The following is a 12,003-nucleotide window of genomic DNA, read 5'->3' on the forward strand; positions in this document are numbered from 1 at the left end:
GCAAGCAATAAGAGAAAGAAGGGTAAGTTGATTGTCATGAAATACTAGATTGTGAATGAAAACGGCAAAATTGGTCATCTATGTCAAGAGATGAATTCAGGGTTTGAGTTTCCATGACCAGCCTCTTTGACAGACAGTACTGTGGTAAGTGCTGGGTCACTGTCTGCTTCAGCAAACCAGAAGGCTGATAAGAAAAAATAGGAAATGGAAAAAAATTATTAATGTTTTTATTTGTAAGTTTTTTACCCTTTAAAACTATTCCAAAAGTAGTGTCCCCTTTTCATCTGATGAAACTTTCAGTAGTATGTTCAATGTAGCAGTTTAATATTAACCTCTTTCTGCCCGATAGTGGACTTTGGATTTCTATTGTCTTTCTGGCATACAGATTAAATATATTAGACTACAATTTAACTATGTTCTCTTAGTCAAAATAATACACCCACCTATTCAAGTTTAAATGATTTTACCACAATTCACATTCTACAAATAATTTCATTAAAACTGCCACTGTGTTGACTGCTTCCATGTTTTTCTTACAATCAGTTAAAAATATCAGTATTATGTAAAGTAAAAATAGCTACAAACCTAATAAAATGGAAGTATACAAGATAGAGTGCTCCTACAAAGCTCTGTTAACCATGGGAAATATTGTTTCCTAACAAGTTTAGAAAAAAAAAATTTAGCAAATGCTAAGAATTTAATCTTACATTGGACAGAAATCCATGTAAGTTTGTAACTGGAAGCTTTACCCAAGGCCTTTATTTCTCAGTCATGTGCTGAGGAAATGTACATTATTTTCCAGATATACAGCTACTCACTCAATCAGGAACTTTACATGGCTTCCCTTGGAGTGTTAAGAAATAAATAAACTTGTTTTATTTTATGTTCTCTTCAGGGAGTAAGTGCAATTTTCCCTATGTGAAATACTTAGAATTGCATGGGAGCAGAAAGCTCTGAAATAAAGCCACCAGGAAAAATGAGCCTGGCATGAAGCCAGAGGTCTCAGGCTCTATCCAAATCAGGTTCAGTCAAATCATAGCCAAATAAACTGAGTGGAATTTTTGGTTGGTTGGTTGGTTGGTTGGTTGGTTGGTTGGTTGGTTGGTTGGTTGGTTGCTTGGTTGCTTGGTTGCTTGGTTGCTTGGGACAAAGTCTTTCTACATAGTCCTTGTTGGTCTAGAACTTCTGTAGATCGTGCTAACCTAGAACTCACAGAGATCTGCCTGCCTCTGCTTACTAAATGTTGAGATTAAATATCTGTCTTCCTTTGCCCACTGACTGTTGGGATTAAAGATATATGGCATCACACTAGGTAGCATTTCTTGTATGTGGCAAATTAGAGTCTAATTATATGTATTTCTTTAGTCTTCCCCCTTTGTGTCCCCACTGAAATGTGATGTTCATAAATGAGCAGCTTTGTTTTTAGGCTTTCTAGCTCTATGAACAAACACCATATCACCTTATTTACAAGGCATTCCCACAAACTCCACTCCCCCAGCTCTTTTACTTTTAGCTATTTTGGTCCTTAACCTATCATTTGAAATTTACAACCAAGTTTACTAGTAGATCTATCTTGACTTTTGAATGTAGATAACAATCATCATTTCCTTGATGTCCCTTAAATTATTTATTGCCATCTTATTTTACTAAATTAACTGGTCAGCTCAGGGTTGGAGTAGACCAGTTACAAAAGGATTGATGACAGTGTCACCATGTTCTAGTAGATGTCCCTTCTATGTGACAGACTTCTCTGACAGGCAAAAACTAGCCACACTGTGGTAAGTATGACTATTCTTGACATTAAAGAAACTGAATTTGTTTGGGTTTTGTTGTTTTTGTTTTTTGTTTCTTTCTTCTTTTTGTGTGAGAGGTCACAAGGGTAGAGACAGACCTGGGAGGACTGGGGAGTATGATCAGGGTGCATTATGTGAAATTTCTCAATAATCAACAAAAATATTATATTAGAAAAATTCTAGAATAAAACACCAAAAGGAAGGAATGAAGGAAAGAAGGAAGAAAGGAAGGAAGGAAGGAAGGAAGGAAGGAAGGAAGGAAGGAAGGAAGGAAGGAAATTGCACCAAATGTTCAGTCAAGACTATTCATGGGGTCCAAGAACTTTTTCACAATGCCTGGTTGGTTAAGGAGTTTTGTTTTTCAGAGTTTTGGTCACAAGTGAATGCTAGTGCTTAAAGCCTTTCAAAGGACTTATGCTTATCATTTGTAATTATGTGTCTGTGTGTGAGTGTGTGCACATGAGTGTAGATGCCCTCAGGGGCCATAAGCCTCAGATCCCCTAGAGCTGGAGTTGTGAATCACACAGTGTAGCGAGGTCCTCTACTGGGTCCTCTGCAATAGCAATGTGTTCAGCTTTGAGTCATCTCTCCAGCCCATAAATGACTTTGAAAAACATTACTTAACCTTTGTTGAGCTCACAGTGTGGCTTGCATTTGCCTGTTAGAGAAATCTGTCACACACAACAGACAACTACTAGATCATGATGACCCTGCCATCAATCCTTTTGTAACTGCACTTCTGTCCATTCATATACTACTAATTTTGAGTAACTGATATTTATGATGTTTCAATGCATGCTAATGAAATTATCTAGGATTTTTTTAATTTCTGTCTTTTTCCCAATTTCCTCTTCTCTGAAACTACTGGAAGATAAGGATCACTTTTGCCTTTGTGATTTAGGAGACTTCATCTATACAGTCACAACAGTAACTAACTGCCAAGTCAGTCTTCATCTCTACTTTCTTTTTTATTTGGTTCGTTACCTCACACAGTTCTTAATTCTGCCTCTTCAGTGCTGTACTATAGTTTAGTTTGAGATTTTTGAACTATTTTTGAACTATTTTGAGTCTTTTGTCAGCAATATTTTTTTGCTGTGGTTTGTTATTTTGTTTTTTGAGTTTAACCATATGTTTTTTAACTTTTCTTTTTATATTTCAACTTTTTCATTTCTTTGTGCTAGCAGCAGGATGATTTCTCAAATAACATGATGTTGGAGATATGAGTCCAATGAAATCATCTAAATTTGGATCGTGCCTTTCACTATGAGAAAGAGCTCTGTAGTTACCCTTCTTCTCTTTCATGTCTTCTGAGCTCACACTGTATGTCACACGCTGTAAGGGGACTTTGGTTTAATTTATTCTATGACAATTTCATACATATATATACTAATTTCAAGTCACACTCACCCTGCCTCTTTCATCTCCCCACACTAAGCCCCTTCCTGGAAACAAGCCTCAATACCCTTGTGTCTTTGTTTCACTTTGTCCTTGTTCTGTGACTTACTGAACTTAATCTGGGTGTCTCATGGGCACAGATGTGGAGAAATCCACTCAAACATGATGACCACATGATTGCAGACAATGACTGCCACTACAGCAACCATGAACTCGAGGACAGGCTGGGCTCCTTAAGTTCCACTGGATGGGGACGTTTTAGGTCATGTTTTCACTATAATTCTGTAGGTGAAGAAGCTAAAGCTTTGAGAGAAGTGCCCCCAGTCGTGTGGCAGGAGTAACTCCCCCAGACTGTCTTCTACTCTCTCACTACTGGCCTTGCATCTCAGTGCATCTGGTCAGATATCTGAAGCAGACATGCTTTTAAAAGAGTGGGATTATGGCCACAGAAATGAACTGCTTAGTAAAGAGAGGCCACAACAACAACAAAAAAGTCCAGATAAGGCACTAAAACTTCTCTGGTGTTACTGTGAAATTTCTTTCAATATTTTGTTGGTCATAGGCACATTTACTTGGAATTCCTTATTTTTGTGCAAAGCCTCATTAAATATATTACATATTTTAGAGTCAGTAGTTATTTCTAGCAGCATTTATCTCGACCTGTTTTTTTAATGTTGCCAAAATACACATATCTAACCCAACAAGCACTATCCTACAAGTTGGGAATTTTGCACTTACAGAGCAGGAGCTTTTCCTTGTAATGGAGGGAACTTATACAAGAACGTGATATGCAAACATGGCTTCCATAATGTCACAGCCGTTGAAAGAACTTTCCAAAGGAAAAGATAAGCTTTTGTCAGTTGTGCTTGTATCTTAAATCTCATACTGAAAATGTTTTCAGAGAAATGTAGATAGCTAAGAAATGTAACAGTCTTCTTTGAGTGAGCTGCAATAAAGTAGCATGACCACTTGCTAATAATAAAACAACACCTTTGTTCAGAAGTCACAAGGTGGTCACTGAAATGTGTGGACATTTGACTGAAATAAGTCATAGATTTAATTTTTAAATACATATGCAATGGACATATGTGTCTGCACATATATACAATGTATGTAAGAAGAAACAAATTACTTTTTGTGCCTTAGAAACTGATATACAATAACCAAATTTTATGAAAAGCTCTTCAATGCAAACTACGACTAGGAGTAACAGTTTCACACTCTGTGGGCTATTTTGTTTGTTTTTTTTTTTTTGATAGTTAAAATAAATACATCAAGGAACTATAACAAATATTTTCATTTTCTAGCAAAAATTGTAATTTCATAATGTATATTTCTAAAGGATCTTTTATTACCTCACATTTTTAATTAACTAATTATTGCCTTCGTGTGTGTGTGTGTGTGTGTGTGTGTGTGTGTGTGTGTGTGTGAGTGTGGGAGAATGTGTGTGTGTATGTGAGTGTGGGGGAGTGTGTGTATGTGTGTGTGTGTGCGTGCGTGCGTGCGTGCGTGCGTGTGTGTGTTTTCAGAATACATGTGTGCCATGGTGCACATGTGGAAGTTATTTCTGATAATTATGGAGTCAGTCTTCTCCTTTCAAATTTATGGCTGTTCTGGAGACAGAATGCAGGCGGCCCGCCTTAGCTAGCCAGCAAGCTTACCACCTATGGCAGGGAGGGAGTTATCGCTCTCTCCATCTTCTTTTTGAGGCAATGTCTCTCTTGTTATTTCTGCCACTGTGCCGCATTTGCTAAGCTTTAGGCCCATTCTCCTGTCTCTGCCTCCACCCGACCACAGCAGTGCTGGAGCTAGGATTACAGACATGAACTGCCTGCCACATAGGACATTTTGACATGGGTTTTACATATGGAGATTGAAAATGGGTGGGTCATTAGATCTACACAGCATGTGTACCTGCTGAGCCATTCTACCAGCGCAGAAAATAAACCATTTTAGTTCACCACTTTTTTTAAATAACATAATTCAACATCAAGCACCCCAATCCCACTCACCTCCATAACTGCCCCTCACTTCTGCAGTCTCCCCACAAGAAAAGCCCCCTAAAAAGATTAATTCAAAGCAAACAAACAAACCACCTTATCCTCCACCTTTCCAAAACCTCTTCATTGATCCTGGTGGCTACATTGGGAGCTACAGTGTATTACTCAGTGTACCCTTTGTCCAATCAGCGCCACCCATAGAATTCTCATTGGTCTGGTTCTAGGCCTCTGGTGCACCATCATCACTGGACCCTCAGTGTAATTCACAACTTTAAATGAAAATGTTCATGTACCTGCAACAATTATTGTATCAGTATGTGGTAGCCAATGATTATTCTTCTCTACAATATGAGATTTAACAGTTTAGTATTATACTAAGTATTTTACCTATATAACTCTTATTGTCTAAAATCTGTAATATTAAGTCAGTTTTGAAATTCAGGAAACCTCTATATACTAACCCAAAGACACAGAGTAACTGAGTAGAATTCAACTTCAAGTGAAAATGTCTGTCAGTTGCTTGATCACTATAAACCCCATATGCTCCACAGTTAACATTTGATGAATGTAAGTCATTAAAATTTTAGGAGGTTCCTGTAGTCTCACTTTGAGTGTTTACAAGCTGGCACAGCCATCTCCTAGGAGAACAGTGAAAAATCATGAAGCCAGCATAGCTGTTTGACAAAGTTCCAGCAAAGCTGAACCACATGCTATGACCTGATGCCTTTTACAGTCATTTTCAATCTCTGTGTGTTATACTCTAGGGAAGGCTATTAGCATAATGGTTTATCCATGTCTTTTCTGAGAAAATTGTTTCTGTATACCCCTGAAGAAATCCTGAACATACTACCTCCTGCTTTCAGGGAAGTAACCTTAGTTGACCCTATTGGGGGTCTCCTCTGTACCTAGGAGATTGTTATCTACCCCTACACAAACTCAAGAACAAAATAGTTAGAACCCTGTGAATTTAGAAGATGCTGACAAGGTTCAGGTGGATAGAATTGCCAGCAGATCAGAGCACAGAGCTCCTTTTACAGTGTACTTAAAATTCCTTTGAAATATAACCTACAAAATAGAGGATCACATATGTATTAAGCCTCTAAAAAGAATTCAGCAATAAGAGCTAGAATGACTAAGATAACATAAGAGCATGTACAGGTGGTGTAAGAATGACATAGAAGAATATAAGAAAAGTAAGGTATTAAGATTTGTCATTCGTAGAGCCTTTATCCAGTAGCTGTTCGAAGCAGAAACAGGCACCCACAGCTAAGCAATGAACCATACTCCTGGAATCCAGTTGTGGAGAGGGAAAAGGAATGAGCAAAGGAGCCAAGACAGTGCTGCAGAAACCCATAGAAAGAGTTGACCTGACCTAATGAGAGCATAGAGACCCTAGTCATAAAGCTGGGGAAACAGTATTGGACTGAACCAAGCCCTCTGAATGTGGGTGTCAGCTAGGAGGCCAAGACAGTCTATGGGACCTCTAACAGTGGAGCCAGTCTTCAACCCTAGAGCACAAATGGACTTTGGGAGCCCATTCCCTATAGAGGGATACTATTGCAGCCCAGATATAGCAAGGAGGGCCTAGGCCCTCCCCCAAATGATATGACAGACTTTGAAGGTCCCTGGTGGGAGGCTTCTCTATCGTTGAAGATTAATTGGAGGATGGGTTGGGAGGTTTGGTGGGGAGCATGGGAGAATGGGAGGGCAAGGGAATGGGAGGGGTGAATATGTAAATATGAGTAGTAATTAAAGAATTTAAATAAAAAAAAAAAGATTTGTCATTCAGCCGGGCAGTAGTAGAGCATGTCTTTAGTCTCAGCACTCAGGAGGCAGAGGCAGGTGGATCTCTGTGAGTTTGAGACCAGCCTGGTCTACAAGAGCTAGTTCCAGGACAGCCTCCAAAGCCACAGAGAAACCCTGTCTTGAAAAATCAAATAAAAACAAAGATTGATTTACATCAGGTTTCTATAAAGTTACCTAATTTAGAGTCAAAAGAATTCTTTTATTTAACAAATTCTGATAAGATTGTAAATACACATATTGTTAAGAATTGAAAAATAACTGCAACGGTTCCTAAGCCTCAGAAAATTTCTCAGGCTTAGTCTAATTTGCAAGTAATATGACTGATTGTCAAAAGTTAATAATATAAGAATATAAAGTGTGTCTATTTGCCTGGACTGAGCCACATGTTACCTAGAACATCATAAAATCATAAACTGTGGCCAGCCTGAGAACAGGGTGCTATATTATGCTTGCTTAAGCTGAAATGATCTGTAGAATTCTAGGAATAGGGATAAGGGGTTGATAATAAAATCTCTTCCATCTAGATTTAACCTGTAACCTCTGTGTCTCTTGAGAAATCAAGAATGTCTTTAAAATCTGTACAGATGAAGAAATTTTCTGATTGTTAGTCAGTGAGATTTGCCAAGCCTTCCTAATGGGGGATGTCCTTTTGTATGCTGTGAATATATGTTTCTCTTATTGGTTGATGAATAAATGCTGATGGGCCAGTAGCCAGGCAGGAAGTATAGGTGAGGCCAGCAGACTAGAAGAATTTTGGGAAGAGGAAAGGCAGAGAGAAGCCCCCAGGCAGACACCATATAGCTACCAGGAAGACAGGATGCTGGGCATTCTCTGGTAAGCTAAAACCACATGGAGATACACAGATTAATAGATATGGGTTAATAATTAAGAGGAAACTAGCCAATAAGAAGCCTGAGCCAGGCCGGGCATTGGTGGCACATGCCTTTAATCCCAGCACTCGGGAGGCAGAGGCAGGCAGATCTCTGTGAGTTCGAGGCCAGCCTGGTCTCCAGAGCGAGTGCCAGGATAGGCTCCAAAGCTACATACACAGAGAAACCCTGTCTCAAAGAAAAAAAAAAAAGAAGAAGAAGAAGAAGCCTGAGCCATTGGCCAAGCTGTTTATAATTAATACAAGCCTCTGTGTATTTATTTGGGACTAAGGGCAGCAGGATCAGGCAGAAAAGAAACTCCATCTACAAATGGCATCCCCAACATGGGGAAAGAATTGCCACATAAAACCTGACAAATGCTTAAAAAGGATTCTAAACAAAAGAACAAAACCAAGCACTGCTTCTTGGAAGCAGCATTTTCTCAGGTGGGCTCTGTTTGCTAGACGCAAGCAGTGGCTCGAGGCCTCTCAAAGAGAGGCTTCCTAAGAGGGAGGAGGGATGAGCAAAGGAGCCAAGACTGTGCTGAAGACACCCACAGAAAACAACTGACTAGTGAGAGCATGGAGAACCAGCATTGGACCAAACCAAGCCCTCTGAATGTGGGTGCCAGCTAAGAGGCCTGGGCAGTCTATGGGACCTCTAACAGTGGAGCCATTCTTTATCCCTAGTGCACAAATGAACTTTGGGAGCCCATTCCCTATGGAGGGATAGTATTGCAGCCCAGATACAGGAAAGAAGGCCTAGGCCCTCCTGTAAATGATGTGACAGACTTTGATGATCCCCTGTGGAAGACCTCACTATCCTTGGGGAGTGGGTGGGGTGGGGGTAGGTTGGGGGGGTCAGTGGGGGGGCATAGGAGGATGGGAGGGAGAGGGAATGGGAGGATTGATACTTAAAATCAGATTGTTTCTAAAATTTTTAAAAAATATATGTAAAAAACTATATATATATATATATATATATATATATATATATATATATAAAATCAGAGAGAGAGAGAAGAGAGAGAGAGAGGCTTCTGACTAAGCATTAGCAGCAAAAACCGAACGGCTTCCTTAACAGGCTCTGATACCTAACCATTACATGATGTTTATGAGTAGCCAGCATGCTTTTTGGTGGTGGCATGGACCTAGAAACTCCGAAGAGGTGTGGCAATAAGCATGGCTCTCACCAGTACTCCACCATAAGCAACTCTCAGAAAGCCAAGAAATAGGGCAAGACCCACCACCATTTTAATTTTAGCCATGCTGTTTAGCAGATAAGACTCATATGATCAAAAAAAGATAGATACATACAGTAAAGACTGATTCAGATAAAGAAAAACCTCAAAAGGGTTTACAGTGTGTTTTAAAATATACATAGGCTTGGGAGAGAAAAGAAAAAGGATAAAGTCCTTAAAAAAGAAATACAGTAGCTGGGTGGTGGAGCATGCCTTTAATCCCAGCACTCAGGAGGCAGAGGCAGGCAGATCTCTATGATGTCAAGACCAACCTGGTCTACATAGTGAGTTCCAGGACAGCCAAAAATACACACAGAAACCCTCCCTCAAAAAATAAAAGTTACAGAAATAGAGTAATTTTAAAAAGCCACATAAAGATGGAAAATATACAGAGAGTCTGGATACTGTTATGTTATTGTGCTGTCTTTGAATTGTTTGATTGTTGAGGAAGGAGCAACAGCTGCTAAAAGACATTTGAGTATAAGTGCTGGATTAATCGAACCTATATATTTTGAAAATTCTTTGACTTCAAAATTCAAGTCTAAGGACTTGTTACTTTGGAAAAGAGATTTTATTTTTGTATCCACAGAAGATGAAAAGCTGTGATTTCCTTTCAGACTAATATGGTTTGATCAAGCAAGACCCCCTTGAAGCAGTGGCCCAGGTGATCCAACATCCAGAACAGCTGAGATCATGCAGCCTCACAGACCACTACAGCCAGGATTCAGCCAGGGTTCTGGGTTTTCTCAGGATCCCCATTGGACTGACAGCATCCCCAGACAGCAGAAAGCAGTTTGGAGAGAACTATACCCACATTCTTAATTGTTTACAAATGTTTGTTTTCATTTAAATGGGGTTGGTTTTAAATAGTTAATGATCACAGTCAATCTCTTTCTTTTAAAAGGGGAATATGCTATGGAAATGAATACTTTGCACTGGCATGATTTTGGTTTATTGATTCAAGTTAAAGGTCAATTTTGTTATATGTATGTAACGATAAGTCTTTCCACCAGCCGCCAGAGCCCCACAGCCATTTGGGTCCCCAAATAATACACAGAGACTTATATTAGGTACAATGCTATTGGCCAATGATTAGGATTTCTTATCTGCTAGCTCATTCTTAATTATCAACCATAATTATGGAGGATGCCTACGGAATGTGTTCTGTCTTCCTGGGATCACATGGTGGCTCCAGAGCAGAGAGCAGGAGGAAGAGGAAGAGAGCGATTTCCTTCTTGTCCCTGCTTATATTCTGAGTCTGCCTGCTATGGCACTTCCTGCCTGAATCACAAGACTTTACTACATTTCCCAGAATCCTCTTCAATTCCTAGTCCCACCTATCTTGCTCCCCTATTGGCCAATAGTACTTTATTTATTAACCAATAAGAGAGACTGTGGGGGACCGAATATTTCTGTTATGGAATATTTTGGGTCCCAGTCTCTAGCCGGAAAGCTCCGGGTCACCATTGTATTGTTAAATGCCAGTAGGGTTACTATTATTTAACTATGGCCTCAGGGTAATATGCCTCCTAATTTGCATCTGTATGTGCCTAAGCATCTGAATAGGCCCTCACCTGGGTAGAGGGGAGAGAGGTGTGTGAGTAACTTGTGAGGATGGAAGGTTAGGAGTGAGGGGCCAGCGACCAGAGAAGAAAGAGGACAAAGAAAGATGGTTTCCTCGTGTTGTTGGAAGGATGGTTAAAAAACACCAGAAAAGATGGCTAATAAAGAAATGACTCTAGTTCTACAACATGGAACTGAGAGCTCTCTGAAGATGACAAGATGCCTGTGTTTGATCTTTATCGCTATTGGGTTGCTGGGAGCTTCCAGGTCTACTCAGGCCAAACCTCATGGCTGTTGTGGGTTAAAACTGAGACAAGCCAGATCACGACAAGAGACATACACACATAAGGACTTCCCCCATTATCTCCTCTTTACCGTCTAAAATAAAAAGAAGGGTTTTCATTACCATTTATAACCAACCCCATTTAAATGAAAGCAAACATTTATAAACAATATTTGGGAATTTGGGTGTTGTTCATTCCAAATTGCTTCCTGCTCATTGGGGGTGATGTCCATACCATGGGATCATAATAAAACACAGAAATATGGCCATAGTCCTTGTTTTTGTAGTCTGCAAGGCTGCATCATCTCAGCTGTTTTGGATGTAGGATCAGTTGGGCCATTGCTTCAGGGGGTCTTGCTTAATCAAACCATATTAGTCTGGAAGGAATCCATAGCTTTCCATTTTCTGTGGAAACACAAGCAAAAACTTTTTCCCAAGTAACCTGTCCTTATAGTCAAACTTAGAAGTCAAAGCATTTTTAAAATATATAAGTTGAATTAATTTAGCAGCATTTATAATTAAGTGTATTTTAGTAGCTTTTACTCTTTCCTTGGCAATCAAACAATTTAAAGACAACAATATAGCATATAATATTCAGGCTCTCTGTGTATTTTCCATCTTTACATGGCTTTTTTATTACTCTGTTTCTTTTACTTTTATTTTTTCCTTTTATGAGACAGGGTTTCTCTGTGTAACTTTGGCTGCCCTTGAATTCACTCTGTACTCCAGGCTGGCCTTGAAGTCACAGAGATCTGCTTGCCTCTGCCTCCTGAGTGCTGGTGTCACCACACCCAGCTATTCTATTTCCTCCTGTTTCTTTTTCTCTCAAAAGCCTACATATATTTTTAAATACATTGTAAACCTTTAGAGGTTTTTCTTCACCTGTTTTTATTGCAAATCTTTACCTTATTCTGGCCACACAGTCTTTTAACTGTTAAACAACACTGCCAAAATTAAAGTGGCAGCTTTCTTAGCTGCTGTCTTTCCAAGATGGCAGGGGTATGTTTACCGCCAGCTCTGAGAGCTGTGCTCACTGCCTTGGTCTATGCTGCAA

Source organism: Cricetulus griseus, chromosome 8, assembly GCF_003668045.3.
Source record: "Cricetulus griseus strain 17A/GY chromosome 8, alternate assembly CriGri-PICRH-1.0, whole genome shotgun sequence".
Taxonomy (NCBI): Eukaryota; Metazoa; Chordata; class Mammalia; order Rodentia; family Cricetidae; genus Cricetulus; species Cricetulus griseus.